Source organism: Microcaecilia unicolor, chromosome 1, assembly GCF_901765095.1.
Source record: "Microcaecilia unicolor chromosome 1, aMicUni1.1, whole genome shotgun sequence".
NCBI lineage: Eukaryota > Metazoa > Chordata > Amphibia > Gymnophiona > Siphonopidae > Microcaecilia > Microcaecilia unicolor.
The window spans coordinates 768,351,655-768,379,579 of NC_044031.1; the positions used below are offsets into that span (position 1 = coordinate 768,351,655).

The 27,925-nt window shown below is 47.1% G+C and overlaps 1 protein-coding gene across 1 annotated transcript in view; it reads left to right on the plus strand.

Moving 5' to 3' along the window:
* The window catches only part of LOC115460700, a 177,464-nt gene that overhangs the window by 80,436 nt on the left and 69,103 nt on the right, over nt 1-27,925 (plus strand). The gene's annotated exons all lie outside the window — the stretch shown is intronic.

Sequence of the window (27,925 nt, forward strand, 5' to 3'; positions counted from 1 at the left end):
ATTTAGTCAAAGTGGCTCGCAGGGGACTGTTTGGTGCCGTCCGAGGCCTCGATGTCAACATTGACATTGATGTCTATGGTGTCGACGTCAGCGGTTGCATCGGCGCTTGCCTTTTCGGTGGCCACTATGTGAGTCCCTGGGTCCGACAGTTTTGTGCACCGGCTTGGGACTTGAGGCTTCACTTTGTCCTTGTTGATACCCAGGACTCTATGCGGATACTGTGCCGAGGAAAGTCGGTATGGAGCATCGCGTCAGTACTGTGGACCTAGGTACAGAGGATCGTCTGTGTTGAGGATCGACATTGGTACTGAAGATTTGGCCATGTGAACTTCGAGGATCAGCGTCGGTCTCCTTCGGTGCCTCCGAGGCATTGCAGTATTGGTGGTGTGTCTCAATACCAGGAGACCTTCCAATTACTACCCCTGCAGGAGTCTTGGAGTACCAGGACCCTGCTCCTTGAAGCCTGGCTGCCTTCGGAGTGCATCAACATCAACGGTGCTTGTGCCAGCCATGATTCTTCTTTAAGCCTGCATGGTCACTGCTTCAGCATTTCGTTTCTACTCTATGGATCCAAACTCTTTCGCTTTTTTTCAAGAGGCATCGATGTCAAAGATGCTTGCCTCTTGACATCCAAGCCTTGATCCTGGGGCATTGACATCAATGGTGCTTGTGCCTGCTACTCCCTTTGTATCGGCTCTGCTCTCTTCTAGAGCTTTGGCATCGATGGTGCTTGCGCCCAAAACACCTCTTGACATACAAGACTCGATCCCAGGACATCATTGTTGAAGGTGCTTGCGCCTGGCACGCTGTTTGCATCTGCTGTCATCTGGAGCATTGGCATCAACGGTGCTTGCGCGTGACACGCCTCCTTAGAGCCTCGATCCACGTCAACGGTGCATGCATCTGCCACACCTTTTGTATCGACCTTGTTCATGGTCCTCAGCCTGTGGTGTAGCCTCTGCTGCCGGTGTTGAATGCAACACTGGGGTTGACTGCTGCCCGCATCATTCGACACCGCTGCAAGCAGTTTTAATACAACTCGTCTGGAGCCCTATCTTCGATGCCCCCTTTCAGGGTCCTGCTTGAGCTAGGATGATTCGGTCTCGGCCCACCCATGACGGGTGCCTAGCTGACACTGGTGAAGAGCATATGGGAGTCAGATGCACATTCTCGGCACTTCTCAGAGAGGGCGTCCTTTAGAATACCATCTGCACCCACCATCCCTCCACGGGCACGGACGTTGTCTCCATAGGTGAGCTTGTCTTTTCTTTGGGGACATGCCGAACATCTTTTCACTATCTTTAGAGGTGGAGGGCTGTTTTTTCCTTTTTGAATTCCTGGGCTCCGAGTCTCCTCCTAGGAGATCTGTACTAGCCCTGGTCCGTCAGCTCCTCCATGAGGTTCTCCTGAGGGGTACGGAGGTCCTTCTGTGGCCCGCTCCTTCACATAGATATAGCCTTCCTGCACCAGTTTCAGAACTCTCCTGGGTTTCCTGGGCTCTTATTTTCTCCTTCCTCCAGGGGAGTTGGATTAATGCTCACTGGAGTATGGATTTCTACGAGCTATCTTTCGGCACCCACTAGCTGGGATGCTGGTACCATGGATCCACTCAAAAGCTGAAATACAGTGTTTCATTGCCCTTTTCAGGACTTCAGTCCTGCTATTTCTCTACGAGTGTATACTATGGAGCTTCGTTCCACGCTCATTTTAGTAGCTTTTCTCCCATTGGAACTAGTTGAGTCACTTTGTCAGTTTACTGAGCAACAGATGGTGTATCACCAGTACTGGGTCAGGTGCCGTGTCTTGGCTGCAGCTTCCAGCAGTTCTACTTCCGCTATGGCCACGTGATTCTTGGTGACTGCATCTCTCTGCTTTTGTATGTTAGGTGGAGGCTGGTGACTACCATGTGCCAGAGATATGACCATTTAAAACACATTTGGAAAGTCTCGCTGCCCTCATCATGGACTGCACAGCTGCTGTTGCATTCTCTCTTCTCGGGCGCCTTCTCCAACTTCCTGCTTGTTTAGGAAGCTCTTTCCTCAGTCGAAATGGGGATCTCTTTATTGTCTCCTCTTCTTGCTAGTCTTAATGGACTTCAACCTAGCGTATTACTTCCATCTTCTGCTTGAGCTTTATTCTGGATGGCTCTCCAGATGCAGCACCATACCCCTTTGGATGACTCCAGAGAGAAATTTCTGTAGTACCAGTCTGTCATGTATACACAGCAGGAACCTAGGTTTGTGAGCCCTTGGGCCACTGCCGAGGAGTGGCAGCGGCAGGAGAATCACCCCAACACAAGACAAGGCAGACCGGAACTGGAACACAGTGGACCGGAGCAAGGCTTCATCTGCACCTGGCCGCTTTTCACCAGAAGTTGAGCTTCTGTCTTCAGGTGGCTGGCAGGACTTACCGGACAGGAGAGGGAGGCAGGACTGCAGGACAAATAACAGGTAACACTAGAAACACGCTGGGTTCCAGGAAAACAGCAGGCAAACGAACAATCCAGAAACAAGCCGGGTCTGGGCAGGCGGCAGGCAGAAGAATAGTCCAATAAACAATCTGGGTCTGGGCAGGCGGCAGGCAGAAGAATAGTCCAATAAACAAGCAGAGTAAAAGTCACCAAAACGAAAAGCACAAAGGCACTGCAACAGCTCATATCAAAGGAACGCCTCTGAAGAACACTGTTGCAAGGCAACTAGGAACCTTACCAGGTGGTTAATAAAGGCAGGTCACAAGGGAGTTCACCAGGTATGGGTGCTGCTTGGTTCCAAAAAACTCCCAAAACAATCTGGAGAGCTGGAAGATCTGGACCGGACCAGCATATCCTCTGGAACATGGGAAACGGTAAACCATCACTTCGCAGCATTCCCCAGGTCTAAACCCCGGGGACCGAGGTGACTGCGAGCCAGGGACCTGGGCACAACCGTGACACAGTCGGTGCCCCTACGCACTCCTGGTTGCACAGAAGCCACAGTTATTCGGGCCTCAGGCAGACGGCCTGTCCACCGGGACCAGCTCAATTCAGTTCTCAGTATGAGCCGTTCCTTCTGAATTATCTCTCCACCCTTCTGAAGGCCTTTCAGCTCGAGTCTGTATCACCAGGGGACGACAGCTGCAATTCTATTCCTTGTTCTCCATTGTGCCAGTGTATGCAAAGGGGATACTTTCCATCCTGCTTCTTTGACTTTTTTGCTACTTTCTCAGCAAAGAACAGTTTAGGATGGTTTCTTTACCTAAGCATCCTACTCCCCATTGTTGTGGACAGTCATTGGCTCTGCTCTCTGCACTGGCTGGATATTTATCCACGAACAGTCTCTTTCATTTTGACTGGGGATATTCTACCTCCTCTACCACGTGCTGCCTTTTGGCTTCATGTCCAACCCCAGGAACTTCACCATGTGTCTTGGTGTTCTTCGCAGCTGCCTTTCTTTGCCCATTTGTGTTCGTGCAGAGCACGTCAATGACCGGTCCTCAGGAGTCCATACAGAGTACTTTTTGGGTGCTAGACTTATGGGGATTCGTGTTTCACTACCCCCAGCTCAGCTCCGTCTGTTTCCCGTCTCCCACTTCAACATCATTGGGCTCCTGTTAGATACTCACCTAACTGGGATGTTTCTTCCCCTATGGAATACAGATACTCTGGTCGCTCTTACCAACAGGGCACTGGGCCCGTTGGCAGCTCCTGCCTTCACAACTGTTTAGGTTGTTGATTACATGGCCTCCACTGCCCATTCAAAACTCATTCCTCTTTTTTTCACATGGGATTTCCTGATGGACTCTTATCTTCTCCATGGTGTTGGACCATGGGGACCCTGAAAGAAGTCCTTCACATGTCCCCATGGTTCGTTTGCTTTCTGTTTGGGAAAGTGTCTTCCACATAAGTCCCTAAGACTGGTCTTCTGGGCCCTCGACTTTGGGTCTTCCTATGGTAACTTGCTTACCTAGAATGCGAAGCTCCCTTTTCAGGCTTCTCTACGCTAACTGTTCCTTCAGCCCGGAGACAGTTTTTTATTTTATTTTATTTTACATTTGTACCCCGCGCTTTCCCACTCATGGCAGGCTCAATGCAGCGGGCAAGTCACTTAACCCTCCATTGCCTCTGGTACAAAATAAGTACCTGAATATATGTAAACCGCTTTGAATGTAGTTGCAAAAATCTTAGAAAGGCGGGATATCAAGTCCCATTTCCTTTTCCCTTTCCCCTTCTGTCAGGGGACTGTACAAATGAGGCAGAGGGTGGTCAGCTGCTCCCTCAGGCCAGTTTTTGGATGGGTAACTCTAACAGTCTAGCCATTTGACTTTACTAGGTTGTATAGCTGCAAGATAGGTCTCTTCCAAGAGATTTTCTTTCCAGGTTCTCCCTTTTCTGGACATCTTTGCGATATCTCTCATAGTTACTCAAGTACATAACCCTTTCCTTCCATTTATTTCCAGGTCCAGAACAGTCTACTGTCACTTACATTTCCCCTTCCTTGGGAGAACAATCTTTTCTATTAGTCTCCTCTCATCTCCCTGTTGGGGCAGGCTCTGTGGTCGAGCAGGTAGTACTGAAGAGCCAACACTCTTACGCATCCTTTTTGGCCTCTGCAGATTTAAATTCCTCTTGTTATAAAATTTTCTTTCCAGGTGCTGTGGGCCATGATCCTCATCCCATGTAATGGGGGGAGCAGGTCTCTTCTGCATCCCATCCTCCGATCTCTGGCCCACAAGGCCTGGATGATCGAGGTTTCGCATTATCTTCCTGGTGTTTTTTCTGAAAGTTCCCCTTGAGACTCTTTCCAATGGGATAGGTTTGCCGTCTGGTAGGCTTACCTTCTACATCTTTCTGAGTGTAGTCTACCATTGATTCGGTGGAGACTTTCCTCCGTGCTCTCATCTTTTTATAAAGGCTTCTGAGACCTCAGCATCAGTATTTCCACTTCTTAAGAGCTTTCTTAAGCTGCTTCTTTTCCTGTCAAGGAAAATTCTCAGCTTCAGCCTATTTATTTCTGATGGCTGTTTCATAGGCTCATCAGGATTATGACCTTTGGCCCTGTCAGCAGTTTCATCTTTCATCGCAATAGAGTGGTTCTCTGCATATACCCTAGGTTCCTACCTTTGGGTTGCATCGGGGTTTGATCTACATTAGTTGCTTCTCTTTCCTCCATCCTTCATGCAGTCTCATGCACGGCAAGCATGTTTTCCACTCATTGCACTCCAAACGGACACTGGCCTATCCTTGATGCGGCCAGTGTCACAGGTTTTCTCCTTAACCTTTAGTTACCTTCCTTCCTATAGGAACTGGCTTGCCATTGGAGATTGCTAAATGTCTGTTTAGCTACCTCCTTTTCTTTTCCTTCCGCCCAGTCTGGGCTACCCAGGATAATCCTCTTCAGACTTGCTGTGTCAATGCCATGACTATATTGTTCGCTTCTATTTGGAAGTTTGGTTTGGCTGCTGTTTTCTGATTTCCACACACTTGCGTCTCGTTCCTGCGCTGGGTAGCATGCCCGCGGCAGCATTCCGATCACAGATTTAATGGAATAGTAATGCGCTTTTACTTTGGATTCTAGAATTTGACTCCACCTGCCTAGACCCTTTTTATCCTTTCCCAAGCTTCACTTCCGACGATTTGCTTACGGTTTTACTATGTTCTGACCTCGCCTTTGCGAGGTGCAAGTTGTCATTGGTGGTTGTTCCTAGTGAGCCTGGTAGCTAGGGATTCCCCAATTGTAAGACTATTAGCCTGCTTGTCCTCGAAGAAAGCGAAGATACTTATGTAGCAGGTATTCTCCAAGGGCAGCAGGCTATGTATTCTCATACCCTCCCCTTGGCATCGTCTTCTGTGCTGTAGTATTGTACTGTTGGTCCCGCATTCGTTCGGTGGGCAGTAAGGCACACATGCATGCGCACTGGAGCGTGTCTCACGCTCCAAAAGAGCTCTGTGAAAAGCTTGATACAAGCTCTGGACTGGGCAACGCAGCATTGCATTATCCAATTGTGAGAATATTTAGCCTTCTGTCCTCAGAAAATACCTACTACAGGTAAGTATCTTTGCTATATTGCCTTGTCCAACCCCCCCCCCCCCCCCCCCACACACACACACACAGTACAGCTTCTCTCCAGGGCCATTTCAGAGGCTACAAGTAATACTACTGAGGCAGGTCTCTTCCGGGAAGGTAATTTATGATGTTTGATTTGGCTGAGTTGGACCTTTCCTTGTTTCAGGATGCTGCTGCTTCAAGGCAACATTTAATCCTCACTGGGGAGGAGGCCACTGGTTTATGGTTTCTTCCTTGAAAATATATCATGGGTAGTGTGATTTCTGATCACTCAGAAAAGTCTGTGAGTTCATCTTTTCAGGCACTCCCAAAGCAAAAAGGCAGACCTTTTCAAGTGACTCTCCACACGGATACACAATACCATTCTCTCTTATTCCCTACAAGAGTTATGACCATATGTTTCTTAGAAATATCGCTGCACTGTTCCCCCCCCCCCCCTTTTTCAAACGAACCATTAACAATACTACAAAAATCAAATCTTGTTCTTTGTGGCGACTGAAATCCTAATGACTAACCAAGGGAGCTTCAACTTTGAGTGTGCAGATTGCTGAAATGCTCAGCTTTCTGTGTTGGAGGATTAATCCTCTGTGTAGTGTGCCCGATGTACCACTTGCCACATGGACAGTATATACCATGCACAACTTGGAAGTACTGCAATCTGTGTGCACTCTCAACTGAAACATTTGCCCTGTTAATGGATTTTTTACCTCTTGTGTGACCCAAGCATGTTTACAATATACACATTTCCCACATATAGCTCTGAATTTTCTAATTTAAGAACATTCCTATTCAACAACATCTCACCTAAATTCCTACCTCTTGTATATGCAAAATGCGGAAAAGAAATGAGTCCATGCAGAGAAAGAAAGAGCCAGTTCTTATGAATGATCTTCCTATTCTGTGTTGATTAAATTAATAAGGTAATTTAATGCCAAGAAGTGCAGAGTGATGCACTTGGGGCGCAGAAACCCAAAAGTGAGTTACCAGATAGGAAGAGAGAGATTAGTAAGCTTGACTCGGGAGAGGTCTTGGGGTGATGGTGTCCGAGGATCTGAAATTGAAGAAACAAGGCAGCAACTGTGGCCAGAAGGATGCTAGGCTGCATCGAGAGGAGTATAACCAGCAGAAGAAAAGAAGGTGTTGATGCTCCTGTGCAAGTCAATGGTGAGTCCCCACTTGGAGTATTGTGTTTTTTGTAGGCCGTATCTTGTCAAGGATGTAAAAAGACGAGGCAATGCAAAGGAGAGCTACAGAAATGGTGTGAGATTTGCATGCAAGCTGTACGAGGAGAGACTTGCCGACCTGAACATATGTATACCTTGGAGAAAAGGAGAAACAGAGGTGACATGATTCAGATGTTCAAATATTTGAAAGGTATTAATCTGCAAACAAACAAACAAACATCTTCCAGCGACGAGAAGGCGGTAGAACTAGAGGACATGAATTGATATTGAAGGTAGGCAGACTCAGGAATGTCAGGAAGTATTTTTTCATGGAGAGTGTGGTAGATGCTTGGAATGCCCTCCCGCAGGAGGTGGTGGAGATGAAAACAGTAATAGAATTAAATAATGCGTGGGATAAGCACAAAGAAATCCTGTTTAGAAGGAATGGATCAATGGAATCTTAATGAAGATTGGCAACACCGGTAACTGGGAAGCAAAGCTAGTGCTGGACAGACTTCTACGGTCTGTGGCCTGATCGTGACTGAATAGATATGGATGGGCTGGAGTGTAACTGTTAACGTGCTTCAACGTTAACTTCAGAAATTTTAGTACAAGAAAAGTGCTGGGCAGACTTCTACGGTCTGTGCCCTGAAAATAAGGTCAAATCAAGACTGATATATGTGTGAAGTATCACATACCTTGTGAAATGAGTTTATCATGTTGGGCAGACTGGATGGACCACATAGGTTCTTTATCTGCTGTCATAGACTGTTACTATATAGGGACACTGGTCCATGATGATGAATCAGGACCAGGAACTCAAGCAGCAAGTGGACTCCCCAGTCGGGAAGTCCCAGATTAATGAGCCTTCATTGGGTGGCAGGGCTCGGAGTTCCAAGACATAGAAACATGACGGCAGATAAAGGCCATATGACCCATCCAGTCTGCCCATCCTCTGAAACCCCCAATTCTACCTGTTCGTAAGAGATCCCACGTGCTTATCCCATGCCTTTTTAAATTCTGGAACAGTCCTCGACTCCACCACCTCCACCGGGAGGCCATTCCACGCCTCCACCACCCTTTCTGTGAAATACTTCCTTAGGTTACTCCTAAGCCTATTCCCTCTTAACTTTGTCATATGCCCCCTCATTCCACAGCTCTCCTTCATTTGGAAAAGGCTCTCTTCCTGTACATAAATGCCCTTGAGATATTTAAATGTTTCTATCATGTCTCCTCTCTCCCTCCTCTCTTCCAGCGTATATATGTTGAGGTTCATAAGCCTGTCCCTATAATTTTTGCATTCAAGACCGCTTACTAATTTCGTAGCCGCCCTTTGGACCGACTCCATCCTGTTTATATCTTTCCGTAGGTGTGGTCTCCAGAACTGCATTCAGTACTCCAAATGGGGCCTCACCAGAGACTTACACAGTGGCAATATTACCTCCTTTTTCGTGCTGGTCATGCCTCTCTTTATGCACCCAAGCTTCCTTCTGGCTTTGGCCGTCGCTTTTTCTACCTGTTTGAAAGCTTTAAGGTCATCAGACACAATCACCCCCAAGTCCCGCTCTTCCTTCGCACAATGAAGCACTTCACCCCCTATACTGTACCGTTCCCTCGGATTTTTGCGACCCAAGTGCATGACCCTGCATTTTTTGGGATTAAACCTTAGTTTCCAAATATTGGTCCATTCCTCTAGCTTCGCTAGGTCCTTCCTCATGTCATTCACACCCTGTTGCAGAGTTTAGTATCATCAGCAAAGAGGCAAACCTTACCAGACAGCCCGTCCGCAATATCGCTAACAAAGAAGTTAAAAAGAGCTGGCCCTAGGACCGATCCCTGCGGTACTCCACTGATGACATCCTTTTCTCCAGAGCAAGCTCCATTTACCACTACCCTCTCTCCTACAATTCAACCAATTTTTAACCCATTCAGTTACTGTATGTCCCATAATGAGGGCACTCAATTTATTTATCAGTCGCCTGTGCGGAACCGTTTCAAAGGCTTTGCTGAAATCCAACTATAACACATCAAGCGCCCCTCCCACATCCATCTGTTTGGTCACCCAGTTGAAGAAGACAGTCAGATTCGTCTGTTATGACCTGCCACTAGTGAAGCCATGCTGCGTAGGGTCCCGCGTTCCATGTAGTTCAAGAAATGTCACAATCCTCCTCTTTAGAAGCGTTTCCATTAGCTTACTCACCACCGAGGTCAGACTGACAGGTCTGTAATTCCCAACCTCCTTCTTACTTCCACTCTTGTGCAAATGAACCACATCCGCCCTTCTCCAGTCCACCGGTACCACTCCAGTTTCTAAGGAAGCATTGAAGAGGTCCGTCAGCGGAGCCGACAGAACTTCTCCGAGTTCCTTAAGCACCCTGGGGTGTATCCCATCAGGCCCCATCGCTCTGTCTACTTTTAGTTTGGCAAGCTCCTCACGAACACAGTCCTCCGTAAACTGGTTTTGGTCTACCATACATCCATCCCCTTTAGCCTTTGTTTTCTGCAGCCCTACCCCCGGTCTTTCATTCGTGAACACAGAGCTAAAATAATCGTTAAGCAGTTCAGCTTTATCCTTATCATCTTCCACATATTTCTCTCCCTCAGCTTTGAGCCTCACAATGCTATTATGGCACTTCCTCTTGTCATTTATATATCTGAAAAATGTCTTGTCCCCCAATTTTACCGTATTAGCTATCTTTTCCTCCATTTGCCGCTTTGCTTTCCTGATAGCTTTTCCAGCTTCTCTTCACTTATTTAGGTATTCTTTCTTGTCTTCATCTTTCTGAGTTGTCTTATAACATGCAAAGGCTTTCCTCCTTTCCCTTACTTACAGCTATCTGATAACCCCTTGAAGGTGTTATCAGTTAGGCATAGTTTATGTGCCAGCTAACTGATAACACCTTCAAGTATGGGGTCTTTATACCTTTCTTAGTGCCAGGTGGTCTGGGACATGATGCCCTGAAGTCCCTGTAGTGACGTCAATGCTGATAACAATATAACAACAAAAAGTTGTTATTGTCCAAGTTGTTTTGCTTTTATCAGACTGGATGGCACCTCAAGGCCTTTACACTACTACTACTACTACTTACGCAGCGCTGTACAAGTTTAGTATCAGGCCTCTGCATTAAGTCTGAAAATGGTTGTCTGTAAAAGTCAGGTTCATGATGCAGGCTAGTACTGATTTGTAGTGACTTATGGAGGGTTTTAACCTTCCAGTGCTTGCTTCCAGGAATGATACTAAGGAATAATACTAAAAAGTATTATAATTTCAAGTGGAAAGAGTTCTGCCATTTGGTGTGAGGGCAAGGCTGTAGATCCTTTTTCCTGTCCTACACAAAAACTGCTTGAATACCTTCTACACCTTTCTGAGTCTAGTCTTAAGACCAACTCTGTAAAGGTTCACCTCAGTGGAACTGGCTCTTACCATCATTGTGTAAAAGATAAGCCCATCTCTGCAAAGCCTTTAGCTGTTTGATTCATGAGGGGCTTACTTTTATTCAGACCTTCCATCAAATCACCTACAGTGACATTTGATGCAACGTCGTCCTCACCCAGCTGATGTAAGCTCCTTATGAGCTGCTTGTACCTGACCTGTCATCTGAAGTATCTGACCTGGAAAGTTCTGTTTTGGTTCAGCCTGAAGATTCAGTGAACTTCAGACCCTAGTGGCTGATCCACCTTATATAAACAGCTGCCTGACTAGGTGGCTGGGTTCACATGAGGCTCTGCAAATACACTTTTTGCTTATTTACAACCCAAATTTTTAGTGACTTCTGCGCAGTCTGTATTGAGGCACCAGTCCTCAATTTTACTTTGAACTGCTTTCTTTTATTTTGGCTGGAGAAAATAACTTTTATCTTCCCTTCATATTGCAAATAACTCTCCTCATGCCCTGAGACTGGTACTGGATCTATATTTACATCTAACCCTCCTCCTGGACAACAAAGAAAAAGCCTACAGCAACGTGCTTCAATTGGACCATCCAAGAATATCAGAACCAGAAACTATAAAGTTCATACCTACAATCCGTGAGTTAAAGTTCTATTTTAACCACTTAACTATTTCTAAAACTCTGAGTCTGTTAGATTTCTTAAAACTTGTCAGGTTCTCAGGTTCAGAGCCCGCGGGGCTGGGCTCTGGAGCAAACGTGAGCCCTTGGGCTGCTGACGAGGAGCGACAGCAGCAGGCAAAACCCACCAACCAACACTGGGCAAGCACACCGACACCAGCAGGGACTGCAGGCACCGCCCAGCGAACCGGAACACACGGACTGGAATTCCCCGGACTGGAGGACACAGGACTGGAACCCCCCAGACTGGAACACTGGACTGGAGGACACAGGACTGGAACACCGGACTGGTCCACACCGGACTGGTCCACACAGCTTCACCTGCACTTAGCTACTAAGCCCCCCAGGAGTTGAGCTCCTGGGTTCGAGTAGCCGGCAGGACTTACTGGATACCGGATGACACAGGGACCAGGACTGGAAACAGAAGTGCTCCTAAACCTTAACTGATCTACGTGCTCCCAAGCCCTAAACCAGCAGGAGTGTTCCTAACAGTAAACTGACAAAAGGACTTCCTAAGCCCTATACTAAACAGGAGCTCCTAAGCCCTGCTCAAGAAAGGGACTTGCTAAGCCCTAAACTAACAGAGCAGGGAACTAAACATAAAGCTAACACAGGTGCTACTAAGCACCAAGCTACAAGCAGAGCTCTACACTAACAAGCTAAACACAAAACTAACAAGCTACCTAAGCACTGCTCTAGCAAGCTAGAAACAAAACTAACAAGGTGCTTCCTAAGCACTACTCTGGCAAGCAACCAGAAGAGCTCCTAGCACTAAAAGGGAAGACAGGGGAGCCACAAGGAAAAAGCAGGGAAGCTAACACATAAGCCAAAAGTGATTCTAAATCACCAAACACCAACAGCAAAGACTGCAATGTTCCCAATAGCACAAACCCAGAAGTACTTCTAACAACAAACTCTGCAGTGTTCCTAACACCACCAAACCCTGAAGTACTTCTATCAACAACAGAGCTTCCAAAGCCCTACACACAGCAATGCCTCCAAAACCAAGAGGGAAAAGCAGGGGAACCCTAAGGGAAAAGCAGGAAAGCTAAACACACAGTCACCAGTGCACACTGCACTAACACTAACCTGGCCCTTAGCAAAAGCAAGCAGGGAAACTAGACACAAAGTCAGAAGTGCACACTGCACCACCCTACCTAAAGCAAACACCACCGTTGCAAAGGCTCTGAAGGAAACACCACTTCCTTATCAAGGCCCTCCCTGATGATGTCACACTCCCTAGACCTAGGCAAAAGCACACTGACCCAGAGAGGCCCAACCCACACCAATGCAACACCGTGAAGCACTTGAAGCCAGTACACCCAAAGAGAGGTAGAGCTAACTCAGTCCACCCACACAGCTGTAGTAAAGTAAAACAATTAACCCCATGCTGCTGGAATCTGCCAGCACAGGGAGACAGAGCCAGCTCAGAAAGGACCAACAAAAGAAACAGAAGCCAGCTAAGCTGACCACCAGGAAAAAGGTAAGTTTTAGAGGGGTTATGACCACAATCATAACAAAACTAAAGTCAACCATCAGCCCCTGCATTAAGTTTCCAAAGAAATTCACATAGAAGTGCTAAGTACAGCCATTTGTTTCTCTATTGTTTCTCTGTTGCTGGAATCTTTTGATCTTTGACTCTCTTTGCTTGTGAAATAAGCTGGATTTACAACTGAAAAACCTCCAGAGATCTGCATCAATTGGAACAAAGGACACCAGGATCAGGAACTAACTAAAACCACCACTACAACTTTTAACTTAATGTTCATATCTATAACTTATACTACCTCTAAAGCTCTGTTATCTTGCTGAAGCTTCCTCAGCATTAAAACTTCCAAATAATTTCACAGGAGTGAAACACATCCATCTGCTGCATGTCTTTGATGAACAGAAGTGCCTGTTAAATATTAGATACTGGACTTTAAAAACCAAATTGCCAAGCATTTCCCCTGGCTACATTCTAAGGTATGGTTACGGTCCATGACGCCTCTTTGTCTTGCAAATTCCTGAACTTCTCAGATAATCTCCTCTTCCCCTCTCCAAGCCTGCACTTTCCATCTAAGCAATTGCATAAAGTTAAGCAAAACAGCTGCCTTAACTTGTGCTGAGTTAATCGGGCACCAGTCTGAATTGTCCCCCATGGGGGACCACACAAGGCAGCAGATGGCACTTGGGGAGCCCGTGTGGGTCCGGCGAACAGCACCGCTGTCGCCCTCAGAGCAAGGAGAGGCATTCGAACCTCTCCCCACGGGGGACCGCACGAGGCTCATGGGACAGCGACCGCGCACCCGACTCTGCCTCCTTGCCCATCCAGAGCAGGTAGAGACGATTGAGCCTCTCCCACGAGGGACCACAGGGCTGTGTGGAAGGGGTCATGTGCCCGGCTCTGCCTCACCCGCCCACCGGTTCCTCAGATGGCAGCAGGAAAGGGGAGTACTGTCTGGTGGAGCTGCCCCAGGAGCATGGGAGTTATGGAGGCATGAGGACGCTCTCGGAGGGATTTGCCGAGGCCGCCGAGGGCTCAGTCGACAGCACCGACACCAGAGCACAGCAGCAGCGACAAGAGGAGAAGGGGCAACGCGGCGGAGGCCCCGGAGACAGGTTCCGAGGGGCTCAGAGCAAAGCAGTAGCGGCAGCCTGAGGCTGCTGCCCCCCTCTGGTGTCTACCTCCAACAGGTAGACACCAGACCGCGATGGACTGCAAAAAGTACAAATGAGATTGAAGTGGATAGAGCACCGTTCACGGAAGAGAGTGTGTATGAACAACTTGAAAAGCTAAAGGTGGACAAAGCCATGGGACCGGATGGGATCCACCCCAGGATATTGAGGGAGCTCAGAGAGGTTCTGGCGGGTCTTCTTAAAGATTTGTTTAATATATCCTTGCAGACGGGAGAGGTTCCCAGGGATTGGAGAACAGCGGAGGTGGTCCCTCTTCACAAAAGTGGTGATAGGGAAGAAGCTGGAAACTACAGGCCGGTAAGCCTCACTTCGGTTATTGGAAAAGTAATGGAAGCGATGCTGAAGGAAAGGATAGTGAATTTCCTGGAAGCCAATAAGTTGCAAGATCCGAGACAGCATGGTTTTACCAAAGGGAAATCGTGCCAAACGAATCTCATTGAATTCTTTGATTGGGTGACAGGAGAATTGAATCAGGGACGAACTATAGACGTAATCTACTTAGATTTCAGCAAAGCTTTTGACACGGTTCCCCACAGGAGGCTCTTAAATAAACTGGATGGGCTGAAGATAGGACCCAAAGTGGTGAACTGGATTAGGAACTGGTTGATGGACAGAAGCCAGAGGGTGGTGGTGAATGGAATTCGCTCGCAGGAGGGAAAGGTGAGTAGTGGTGTGCCTCAAGGATCGGTGCTGGGACCGATTCTGTTCAGTATATTTGTGAGTGACATTGCCGAAGGGTTAGAAGGTAAAGTTTGCCTATTTGCGGATGATACTAAGATCTGTAACAGAGTGGACACCCGGGAGGGAGTAGAAAACATGATAAAGGATCTGAGGAAGCTAGAAGAATGGTCTAAGGTTTGGCAATTAAAATTCAATGCGAAGAAATGCAAAGTGATGCACTTAGGGAATAGAAATTCTCGGGGCTGGTGGTTGGGAGGCGGGGATAGTGCTGGGCAGACTTACATGGTCTGTGCCCTGAAAAGGACAGGTACAAATCATGGTAAGGTATACACAAAAAGTAGCACATATGAGTTTATCTTGTTGGGCAGACTTGATGGACCATGCAGGTCTTTTTCTGCCGTCATCTACTATGTTACTATGTAACATAGACACAGCTCCCAGGGTTACGGAGTCTCTGTGCCCTCTCGCAACGCGTCCGATCACCAGACCGTGAGTAAAGTGCCTATTATATTTCAAGAAGATATTGAGACTTTACAACTGACAAGGCTTGAAAGGCCTGACAGTAAAAACCAAAGTAAAAACTGAATAATTGCTAGTGAACTGAAGACACCTTCAGCAGGACAGGTGTGCCTGAGAAGGAGCCTTTTGCACTGCATTTGATCAACCGGAGAAGGCAGGCTTGTGAGGAGAGCAGATTGGGGCAACACGGTCTTAATAGTAACCACAGGAAATATATACCATAATGAATACCCTCAAACTACTCCTAATAATCTACTCCTTAACACTGATCCACTTAACACTAATCACCCCACTTGCAGAAAATAACATCATACCCATACTACACAGTCATCATAGATTGATCAAATACACCACACCTCACCAAACTGATGATAACCTAAACAAAGGAAGAACACTTACATGTGAACAACCACAACAGAAGGGAAAGAAGGACCCAAACAAATCACCTCAACAAAGAAACGACAATTAACAAAAGTCCGCTTAACACCAAACACAGAAGACCCATTCCAAACAATCCAAGTGGGCTACGTCAACGCCAGATCCGCTGTAAATAAAACAGCAATACTAACAGACTGGATCATGTCAGAAAACCTCGACCTATTCTTCCTCACTGAAACTTGGATCCATGACCAAAAGGACCCCATAATCCTAGACCTGTGCCCTCCAGGATACAAAATCACACACTGGACCAGAAAAGAAAGAGGCGGAGACATAGCACTAATCTATTGATCCCACTTTACCACCGAAACCACTGCCGAGTTCATAACACCTCAACTTGAAATTTCCTCAATCAGAATCACAACAAAACCCTATGCGATCATTTGAATCATATGTGTGTGCCCGATGCAAAGAGCTCCTAGTTCTCAGAGAACGTGTCCGTTCTCATGAGGGTAGAGTAGCAGACTTGGTGGAGCTGAGGGAGACAGAGAGGTACATAGAGGAGACCTACAGGGATGTTGTAGAGAAGTCCCACCTCCAGTCTGGTAGCCTTTGTGCTACCTTGGAGGAGGGAGGTCTCCTAGAAGGAGAGCATCACCCTGGTGAAGTAGGAAGTACTCCTGTAGCCAGGACCTGCCCACCAGGGGATGTACTATCCTCTCGCACCGAGGATATGTCTCCAAGTGCTGCCCGGGAGGGAAAGGTTAGGACAGCTGTTGTAGTTGTTGATTCGATCATTAGGCATTTCCCTATCATCATGCTGATCAATCCATAGACTGGTGGGTTGTGTCCATCTACCAGCAGGTGGAGATAGAGAGCAATCCTTTTGCCTCCCTATATGTGGTCATGTGCTGCCGGAAACTCCTCAGTATGTTCTCTGAAAGACCTGACGTTGAAAGCAGTCTTTTTGGTGGCTATCACTTCAGCCAGAAGAGTTTCCGAGCTCTAGGCACTATCATGTCGAGAGCCCTTTCTGTAGTTCACTGAGGCAGGAGTGTCTATTCGCACAGTGCCTTCCTTCCTGCCCAAGATTGTTTCTCGCTTCCATGTGAATCAGCAGCTCTGTCTCCCATCCTTTCGTAGGGAGGACTACCCAGAGGAGTACTCTGCTCTCAAATATCTAGATGTGAGACAAGTCATCATCAGATACTTGGAAGTGACCAATGATTTCCGGAAGTCGGATCATCTGTTTGTCCTGTTTGCAGGTCCTTGTAAGGGTCTGCAGGCTGCTAAGCCTACAGTGGCAAGATGGGTCAAGGAAGCCATTGCAGCGGCTTATGTGGCCACGGGGAAGGTACCGCCTGTCCGGCTGAAGGCTCACTCCACTAGAGCTCAGGTGGCCTCGATGGCGGAGGCCAGGTCCGTCTCCTTGGAAGAGATTTGCAAGGCGGCAACTTGGGCATCGGCTCATACCTTCTCCAGGCATTACCGCTTGACTGTGGCTGCTCGGGCGGAGGCCCGGTTTGGAGCTTCAGTGTTGCGGTCAGGGATTTTTATGTCCCGCCCAGGGTGAGTACTGCTTCGGTATATCCCACCAGTCTATGGATTGCTCAGCATGATGATATGGAAGGTAAAATTATGTATCATACCTGATAATTTTCTTTCCATTAATCATAGCTGATCAATCCATAGCCCCGCCCAGATATCTGTAATGTTTATATTCTGGTTGCATTTCAGGTTCAAGTTTAGTCTTCAGTTCCTGTTCAGGAGGACTTCGTGTTCAAGTTTTTTCAATTGGATTCTTCAGGAGTTGAGACGATTTTGTGTTACAGTGAGCTGCTACATTCCTCTCCCCTCCGTTTTACGGGGCTGGATTGAGACCTAAATTCTGCCGGCGCTCCCTCCCGCTTCGTGCGGCTGTAGGGCAGCTTTGTACCCCTCCCGCTTCGGCGGTGGTAGGGTCAGTCAGCTCCTCCCGCGGTTGCGGTTGCAGGATAAGCCAGATCCCCCCGCATCGGCGGGTGTGGTGTCCCTCCTCCGCTCCGCGGGGATGAGCTGGACGGATTCCCCTCCCCCACTTGTGTGGGGATGAGCTGGGTTAATTCCCCTCCCCCGTTTCGTCGGTGGTGAGCTGGGCAGAGTGTCCCTTTGTGGGTGTAATTCTCTAAGTGCTGAGTCCTGCGGATGGAGCTTTGATATCGACATACTGAGGAGTTTCCGGCAGCACATGACCACATATAGGGAGGCAAAAGGATTGCTCTCTATCTCCACCTGCTGGTAGATGGACACAACCCACCAGTCTATGGATTGATCAGCTATGATTAATGGAAAGAAAATTATCAGGTATGATACATAATTTTACCATAGATAGCTGGGGGGCTGGTGGACTTGAGGATCGTCTGGTGGCTTGCCTGCCTGGTGCGAAGGTGGCGGATCTCATGCGTCACCTAGATAGGATTTTAGATAGTGCTGGGGAGGAGTCAGCTGTCTTGGTACATGTGGGTACCAGTGGCATAGGAAAATGTGGGAGAGAGGTTCTGGAAGCCAAATTTAGGCTCTTAGGTAAAGAAAATAAGATGATACCTTTTTTATTGGACATAACTTAATACAGTTCTTGATTAGCTTTCGAAGGTTGCCCTTCTTCGTCAGATCGGAAATAAGCAAATGTGTTAGCAGATAGTATATATAAGAGAAACATCAAAGCATTACTTTGACAGTCTGACAGAGTGGGAAGGTGGGGGTATGCATGGGGACATCAAAGCATTTCATTGATATTCTAACAGGATGGGTGTTGGTAGTTGAGAGGAGGGTAATAAACAGAGAAATACAGCTTTATGGTTTATAATGGGTTAGAAAACCCAGATCCTTATTAAGTCCTGTTTGTTGGGTGTCAAAATATTCAATCATTCTTATTTCAAAGGTCTTACGTTCCTGTATTGTTTTAAAATTACCTTTCAGTATTGTTACTGTGAAATCACTGGTGCAGTGATCTGGTCTTGTAAAGTGTTGGCCCACAGGGGTGGGGGCTTGACTGGCACCGGCTATTTTCATGTGATGTCTGTGCAGATTGAATCTTGTCTTAAGCATCTGGCCTGTTTCTCCAATATAGCATCCTTCGTTACATTTTTTACACTGAATGATATGTACCACATTGGAAGATGAGCATGTAAAATAGTCCTTTATGTTGACTATTTTTCCCTTGTGAATGACTGTGGGGTCTTGTGAAATATTTTGGCATAGTTTGCAGCTGGCTGTGTTACAGGGAAATGTGCCCTTTTCTTTTTCCGTCTGTGTTGGGAGTTTACTTCTGATCAGCTTGCGTTTTAAGTTTGGTGGCTGTTGGAAGGCCAGCACTGGTGGGGATGGGAATATCTTTTTCAGTAATTCATCTTCCTGGAGTAGCGGCTGTAGGTCTCTTATGATTTTCCTCAGTTTCTCCAGCTCTGGGTTGTATGTCACTACAAGGGGAATTCTGTCTGTGGCTTTTTTTTCTTTGTACTGTAGCAGATTTTCCCTGGGTGTTTTGAGGGAGGAGGCAATATTCTTGGAGATTATTTTGGGGTTGTAGCCTTTCTGTTTGAAGGATGCAGTCAGGGTTTCAAGGTGTCTGTCTCTACGCTCTGGGTCCGAGCAGATACGGTGGTATCTTGTGGCTTGGCTGTAAATAATGGATCTTTTTGTATGTGAAAGGTGGAAGCTGGAGTTGTGGAGGTAGCTGCATCTGTCTGTGGGTTTCATGTATATAGATGTTTGTATACAGCCATCACTGATTGAGACTGTGGTGTCCAAAAAATTGACTTTTTCTGGGGAGTAGTCAATTTTGAATCTGATTGTAGGATGGTATGTATTGAAGGAATAGTAAAATTGTTTCAGAGTTTCTTCCCCCTCCGTCCAAATCATAAAAATGTCATCGATGTACCGGTAGTATTTTAGAGGTTTGGTCTGGTATGTATTCAGAAATGTCTCTTCCAGCTCAGCCATAAGGTTGGCATATTGGGGTGCTGTCCTGGTGCCCATTCCAGTGCCCATTATTTGTAGATAGATATTATTAAAGTAAAGTAGTTGTGAGTTAAAATGAATTTGATTAATTTTGTAATAGTTTCTGGTGAGTATTGATGGTCCAGTGTGTAGCTGGTGCCAGTCAAGCCCCCACCCCTGTGGGCCAACACCTTACAAGACCAGATCACTGCACCAGTGATTTCACAGTAAGAATACTGAAAGGTAATTTGTAATAACTGTACTCCCGGTAGCAAACCTTCAGGGGGTGGTAGGCTCCCTTCGGCAGTCCACAAACAAAGTCCCTCCAGACAACACAGCTTTTAGTTCACTCTCATGGATCTTCCTCCACCCCCATCCCCTTATCTGTTGGTGTTCCCCAGGGATCAGTCCTTGGACCCCTTCTCTTCTCAATCTACACCTCTTCCCTGGGCTCCCTGATCTCATCTCATGGTTTCCAGTATCATCTCTATGCTGATGACACCCAACTGTATCTCTCCACACCAGACATCACCGCGGAGACCCAGGCAAAGGTATCGGCCTGCTTATCCGACATTGCTGCCTGGATGTCCAACCGCCACCTGAAACTGAACATGTCCAAGACCGAGCTTATCGTCTTTCCACCAAAACCCACTTCTCCTCTTCCTCCACTTTCTATCTCAGTTGATAACACCCTCATCCTCCCCGTCTCATCTGCCCGCAACCTCGGAGTCATCTTTGACTCCTCTCTTTCCTTCTCTGCGCATATCCAGCAGATAGCCAAGACCTGTCGCTTCTTCCTCTTTAACATCAGCAAAATTCGCCCTTTCCTCTCTGAACACACCACCCGAACTCTCGTCCACGCTCTCATTACCTCTCGCCTGGACTACTGCAACTTACTCCTCACCGGCCTCCCACTTAGCCATCTATCCCCCCTTCAGTCTGTTCAGAACTCTGCTGCACGTCTCATATTCCGCCAGAACCGATATACTCATATCACCCCTCTCCTCAGGTCACTTCACTGGCTTCCGATCAGATACCGCATTCAATTCAAGCTTCTCCTTCTTACCTACAAATGCACTCAGTCTGCTGCCCCTCACTACCTCTCTACCCTCATCTCCCCTTACGTTCCCGCCCGTAACCTCCGTTCACAGGATAAATCCCTCCTCTCAGTACCCTTCTCCACCACCGCCAACTCCAGGCTCCGCTCATTCTGCCTCGCCTCACCCTATGCTTGGAACGACCTTCCTGAGCCCTTACGCCAAGCCCCCTCCCTGCCCATCTTCAAGTCTTTGCTTAAAGCCCACCTCTTCAATGCTGCGTTCGGCACCTAACCCTTACCGTTCAGTGAATCCAGACTGCCCCAATTTGACTGCCCCGATCGGACCGACCGTTCACTTGTCTATTAGATTGTAAGCTCTTTGAGCAGGGACTGTCTCTCTTTGTTAAATTGTACAGCGCTGCGTAACCCTAGTAGCGCTCTAGAAATGTTAAGTAGTAGTAGTAGTAGTAGTAGTTCCCAGCAGTTTATTTCCCCTCCTCCACAAATCTCAGTTCAAGGGGGTTAAAGTCCCATTCAGTTTCAAAACAAAGCAACAAGAAAAAAAACTTCCCTTTAAATCCAAGTTCTCCCCAGTTCAACAGCCTGGGTTTCAGTTTTAAAAGTCTTTCCGCTTGGGTGGTTGCAGAATGGCAGTACACCGCCCACAACACAGCTAATTGACTCCTGTGACCACCCACTGCCTTCAGTCCCTGCAACTCTGCCCCAAAGTACAATTACAGTTCTTGTCAACCGGTTCCTCCAAACCTGGTGTGCTGGGCCCTCCAGACTCTCCTTCCTCCAAGCACTCAATTAACTCTGCTTCTCTGCTAGACTGTTGGTTGGAGACCTCCTCCCCCTCCCAGGTGGAAGGAATCTTGTACTGATTTCTAACCCAAGGGAATTGAGCTTTGTCATCACGGCTCCCCCTTCTGGCCCTCGTCTGCCATAGCAGCTGCTCTTTCCAGTCCTTTTCCCCCTCCCTTCCATGTGGGGTCCCTACCGGGTTTTGGGACCTACCCCCCCCCCAATCCCTTCTCTGAGGGCCTTGTGGGGAATGTAGTCTGGCCCCATACCTCCTCCTGACCTGCTTAGACCCTCCAACCCCCTTACAAATTTTAAAACAATACAGGAACGTAAGACCTTTGAAATAAGAATGATTGAATATTTTGACACCCAACAAACAGGACTTAATAAGGATCTGGGTTTTCTAACCCATTATAAACCATAAAGCTGTATTTCTCTGTTTATTACCCTCCTCTCACCTACCAACACCCATCCTGTTAGAATATCAGTGAAATGCTTTGATGTCCCCATGCATACCCCCACCCTCCCACTCTGTCAGACTGTCAAAGTAATGCTTTGATGTTTCTCTTATATATACTATCTGCTAACACATTTGCTTATTTCCGATCTGATGAAGAAGGGCAACCTTCGAAAGCTAATCAAGAAATGTATTATGTCCAATAAAAAAGGTATCATATTTTCTTTTCCATGTTTTATTTTGTTTGATTTCTGTTGATAACCTTTAAGTGTGGACTAACACGGCTACCACACCTCTCGGCTCTTAGGTAGAAAGCTCAAATCCAGATTGTCTATGGTAGCTACCCGTTCCACGCGCAGGACCCAAGAGACAGGCAGAGCTCCGGAGTCTGAATGCATGGATGAGATGATGGTGCAGGGAGGAGGGTTTTAGATTTGTTAGTAACTGGGCAACATTCTGGGGAAGGAGGAGCCTACGCGGCCATTTTCTCTGCCTGTCGCGCGAGACCCCGTTCAGTTCTTTTCTTTCCATGGTTAGGGAGTGATTACTTGCGATCTCTCTCCATTTTGACCCGAAAAGAGCCTTCGTTTTTCGGAGATTTTTTTGCCTTTTTGCTTATTTCTTTTGTTTAAGCCTGTTCCCTTTATAACCAAAATAAAAACTGACCCTTTATTCCCTAGTTTTTTGCCCTTTTAAGTTTCTTTTCGCTTCCGTCGCGCCTTCTCATTTTTGTGCCTTAACTTTTGGCACAATCGAGAATTTTGACTTCGCCGCCGCTATTTTTCCGTCCATGACATAGAGGACTCCCAGCGGCTTCAAGAAGTGTGCTCGGTGCAACCGGGCGATCTCAAGTACCGACCCCCACACATGGTGTCTTCAGTGCCTTGGGCCCGACCATCGCCCAGATGCGTGTAAGTTGTGTCTTAACCTTAAAAGCGGACACAGGCATAGAGAAAAGCTTTTCGGGATCGTCTGTTTGGAGCTTCGCCCGGTTCGTTGACGTCGACATCAGTACCGAGGTTGGCAGCATCGATATCAGCACCGGAGATGGCATCGACTTCGGGAGAGCAGGTAATGGCTGTCCGGAGACCACCACACGCTGGGAACAGTGAGTTGTCGAGTGGGTCTCCACATAGTAGCATAGTAACATAGTAGATGACGGCAGAAAAAGACCTGCACGGTCCATCCAGTCTGCCCAACAAGATAACTCATATTTGCTGCTTTTTGTGTATACCCTACTTTGATTTGTACCTATGCTCTTCAGGGCACAGACCGTATAAGTCTGCCCCGCACTATCCCTGCCTCCCAACCACCAGCCCCACCTCCCAACCACCGGCTCTGGCACAGGCACAGACCGTATAAGTCTGCCCAGCACTATCCTCACCTCCCCAGCCCTGCCTCCCAACCCCGGCTCTGGCACAGACCGTACAAGTCTGTCCAGCACTATCCCCGCCTCCCAACCACCAGTCCCGCTTCTCACCACCGGCTCTGGCACAGACCGTATAAGTCTGCCCAGCCCTATCCCCGCCTCCCAACCTCCAGCCCCGCCTCCCAATCTTGACTAAGCTCCTGAGGATCCATTCCTTCGGCACAGGATTCCTTTATGCTTATCCCACGCATGTTTGAATTCCGTTACCGTTTTCATTTCCACCACCTCCCGCGGGAGGGCATTCCAAGCATCCACTACTCTCTCCGTGAAAAAATACTTCCTGACATTTTTCTTGAGTCTGCCCCCCTTCAATCTCACTTCATGTCCTCTCGTTCTACCACCTTCCCATCTCCGGAAAAGATTTGTTTGCGGATTAATACCTTTCAAATATTTGAATATCTGTATCATATCACCCCTGTTTCTCCTTTCCTCCAGAGTATACATGTTTAGTTCAGCAAGTCTCTCCTCATACGTCTTGTAACGCAAATCCCATACCATTCTCGTAGCTTTTCTTTTGCACCGCTTCAATTCTTTTTACATCCTTAACAAGATAAGGCCTCCAAAACTGAACACAATACTCCAGGTGGGGCCTCACCAACGACTTATACAGGGGCATCAACACCACCTTTCTTCTGCTGGTCACACCTCTCTTTATACAGCCTAACAACCTTCTAGCTACTGCCACCGCCTTGTCACACTGTTTCGTCGCCTTCAAATCCTCAGATACTATCACCCCAAGATCCCTCTCTCCGCCCATACCTATCAGACTCTCCCCACCTAACACATACGTCTCCCATGGATTTCTACTTCCTAAGTGCATCACTTTGCATTTCTTCGCATTGAATTTTAATTGCCAAACCTTAGACCATTCTTCTAGCTTCCGTATGTCCTGCCTTGAAGACTGCCTCTAAGACTCCTGCTGTGCAGGCCCACCGGGACCGTTCACTTTCGGACCCGACCCCGAGGAGGCGTGTGGATTCCACATCCTCCTCATCGGTACTGAGGAGTATTGATGACGTGCATCGAGCAAAGGCTAAGAAGCATCGTCATCAGTCTCCTTCCAGAGACGGTACCGGGAGCTCCGGGGCGTCAAAGGATTCGGCACCCATGAAGCCTCCAACGCCGGGAGGAGAGCTCACCCTCCATTCAAGAGGTATCAGTGCGTCGGTCTTCGGGCAGCCCGGTACCGCCTCCTCAACCTCCACGGATTCTGACACCGACTCCTGCACCCACCCCGCAGCCTTTCTCGACAGTGACTCTGGACGAGCGCATCCGAGCCATTCTTCCAGGTCTCCTGGAAGGGTTGCTGCGTCAGTCTGGTCCGGTACCAGGGGTGCTTGTGCCCTCTGTACCATCGATGGAAGCGGCAGCTGGCTCTCTGCCTGTGGTGAGGTGTCCGATGCTGGTGCCACCTGCGGCATCAGTCTCGTCTGCCACCCAGGTTGATTCCCCGTCGACATCGCTGGAGGGAGCTTCATCGCCGCCGGCACGGGAGTCGACTTCTCAACATCACCATCGAGGACATGGCTCCTCGGCGTCGAGATGGGCCCAGTTTCGGACTGCAGTCAAGGAACTCTTATCTGACACCGATCAGGATGCCTCGTGGGATGAAGAGGAGGATCCCAGATATTTCTATTCTGAGGAGTCTTGTGGCCTTCACCAGAAAGGAAGCTTTCTCCCCCGGAGAGTCTTTTTCTCTTCATTTGTCCAGGAAATGTCTGTGGCTGTTCCCTTCCCAGTGGTATCTGAAGATGAGCCCAGGACTGAGATGCTCGAGGTCCTTGACTATCCTTCGCCACCTAAGGAAGCATCCACAGTTCCTTTGCATAATGTGCTCAAGGAGACTCTTATGCGGAACTGGATGAAACCATTAAGTAATCCCACCATTCCCAAGAAATCTGAGTCCCAATATCGGATTCACAGAGAATCTGAGTTGATGAAGTCGCAGTTACCTCACAACTCTATGGTTGTGGATTCCACTTTCAAGAGAGCCAGGAGTTCTAGAGATTTCGCCTCGGCGCCCCCAACTGTAAAAGAGCCTTGGCTTTGTATCTGAAGCAAGCTTGTCCACCCAGCTTTTTGTTTCATTTGACCCCAACAGGATGGGAGGTGCCATTGGTAAATGTGTTTTATCTAGTTGGCTAGTAGATTGCATCTCCTTTACTTATGTTCTGTCTACACAACACTCTGTAGACGACACTCTGTAAGCCACATTGAGCCTGCAAAAAGGTGGGAAAATGTGGGGTACAAATGCAATAAATAAATAAATAAATCTGGAGGATCACGTCATGGCTCATAGAGTTAGATCCATGGCTGCATTCGTAGCCCACTTGAGATCAGCCTAAGTACATATACAAAGGACTTCTATTCCTCTACTTGCCCAAAGGCTTAGTGTGGATTACAAAAATCAAGAGACTAATAATCTCTGAACAATACAATAAGTGAAATTTAAAAACTAATGACATAATATACAAATCAAACTTTCAAAAGTTCCTTGAATAAGTAAGTTTTAGAATTCATGCCTTATCACCACAGGAAGAAAATCCAATGTTTAGCTGCCAAGTAGGAAAATATGCATCTAAATGTTTGTAGCAAATCCTTTTTACAGAGGTAAAAAGCAAAAAAAAAAAAAATCATTCTGAATCGTGGACATTTAAATAAAAGCAACTGTGGTAAATAGGAGCAGTGCCATGTAAAATTCTAAAAATAACAGTCAAAAGTTTAGATGCAGCGTGCACAAATAGGAAGCCGTCACGCTTCACACGACACACTGGGTCTGTGAGCCCTTGGGCCACTGCTGAGGAGCGGCAGCGGCAGGCAAATCACCCAAACAGGAGGCAAGGCAGACCACAGACAGACAGGCGCAGGCCGGACTGCAGCAGCTAGACTGGAACAGAAGCACTAAGCAGCAGCAGGAGAATAGTCCATGAATCAAGCAGAGTCTTACCGGCAGGCAGCAAGCAGCAAGCAGCAAAGAAACCAGGAACCAAACAGAGTCTATAGGCTGGCGTCAATCAGTAGAAAACCAGTAATCAAGCAGGGACTTGGGGGCAGGCAGCAAACTGTAGAATAAACCAGGAAACACGCAGGGTCTTGGCAGGCAGCAAACTGTAGAATAAACCAGGAAACACGCAGGCAGCAAACTGTAGAATAATCCAGGAACACAAGCAGGGTCAAAAACAGGCAAAGCAAGCATTCAGGGCAGGAGCCACAACAGACCCACAAGGACAACCAAAGACCTTTGTTGCCAAGGCAAACCCTGAAAGTTCCCAGGTGCTTAATAAAGGCAACATACAAGGGAGTTCACCATGTAAGGGTGCTGCTAAGTTCCAAAAATCCCAAAACAGTCTGGAAGGCTGGAAGATCCGGACTAGCATGACTTCTGGAACTGGGAAACAGCAAACAGACAGTCCATCGCAGCCACCAGGTCTGACCACCAGGTGGCAAGATGAGTGAGAGCATGAAACGGGCACAACCGTGACAGAAGCCAGTAAAGTTCTATCAGAGAAGGAGTAATATTTCCATAACATCAAATACCAATGATTAGCAGCAACTTTTTGCAGTACTTGAAAATGATAATGCATAGGCTCATTGCAGCCAGTATACAGTAGGTTGCAATAATCAAAGATAGAATAATAAATTGAATTAAAAGAATAAAATACTCCTGAGAAAAGTAGTATGTAACACATTTCAATATTTTCAACTTAAGACCGAACAATTTATTCAGTTGATCCTTCATGGTAAGTCGAGCATTTTATATCACTTCTAAAATTCTTAAAGATGGTTCCAGTTGAAAAAACAAACCGTTTAATAAAGACAGCAATAAAGGAGCAGGTCGGGGAGGGGGGGGGGGGGGGAGCAAACCAAATAAACGTTATTTTATCTGAATTCAATTTCAAATGAATAAAGTTGCCCAGTCTTCAACCAGAAAACAACAAGTTTATATTTGGGAACTAATAACCTGAAAGAGGAATCGAAAGGGCTTAGCAAAGTGATATCAGCATTGGTGTAATAAATTCAATGTAGAATCCCAAAAGTTGCAATAACTAGATTTATTTATTTTATTTGTTACATTTATGTCCCACATTTTCCCACCTATTTGTAGGCTTAATGTGGCTTACATAGTACCAGAGAGGCATTACAGACTCCGGTGATTAAATAAAAGGAGAGATAGAGGGGGAACCCTGAAGGCCCCACATGTCATTGTCCAACTCTTAGAAACTACATTGTCATATTAAACCGAGGAAGACCTATCACAGAGAACTTTGAGACTAAGTAAGAACTCTACCCAAAGTACCAATAGAATCTAATAAATATAACATCAGATCATGATCAATCAAACGCCGCTGAGAGTTCAAATTGTAAAAGCCATGCTTGATGACTACAAGCCAGTTGCATTTGGATCTCAGTTTTAGGTTTATTATGATATACTGCCCATAGGAGTGACCTGAGCGGTGTACAAAATAATAAATTAGAAAAGGAACGCCTAAAATCAGATAAGAAAGAATAGAACAAAGTAAAAACAAGGACAGCATACACCAATCATAACCTAGCACACCTTATTATATCATCACCAGTGCGTTTTTTTTCTAGCAAAAAAGATGCCGGTACTGAAATGCTAAGCCACCTTTCAGAGGTGGGGTGATCACTGAGGGACTCAGCCCACAATAGCCAGGCCCCTTGCAACC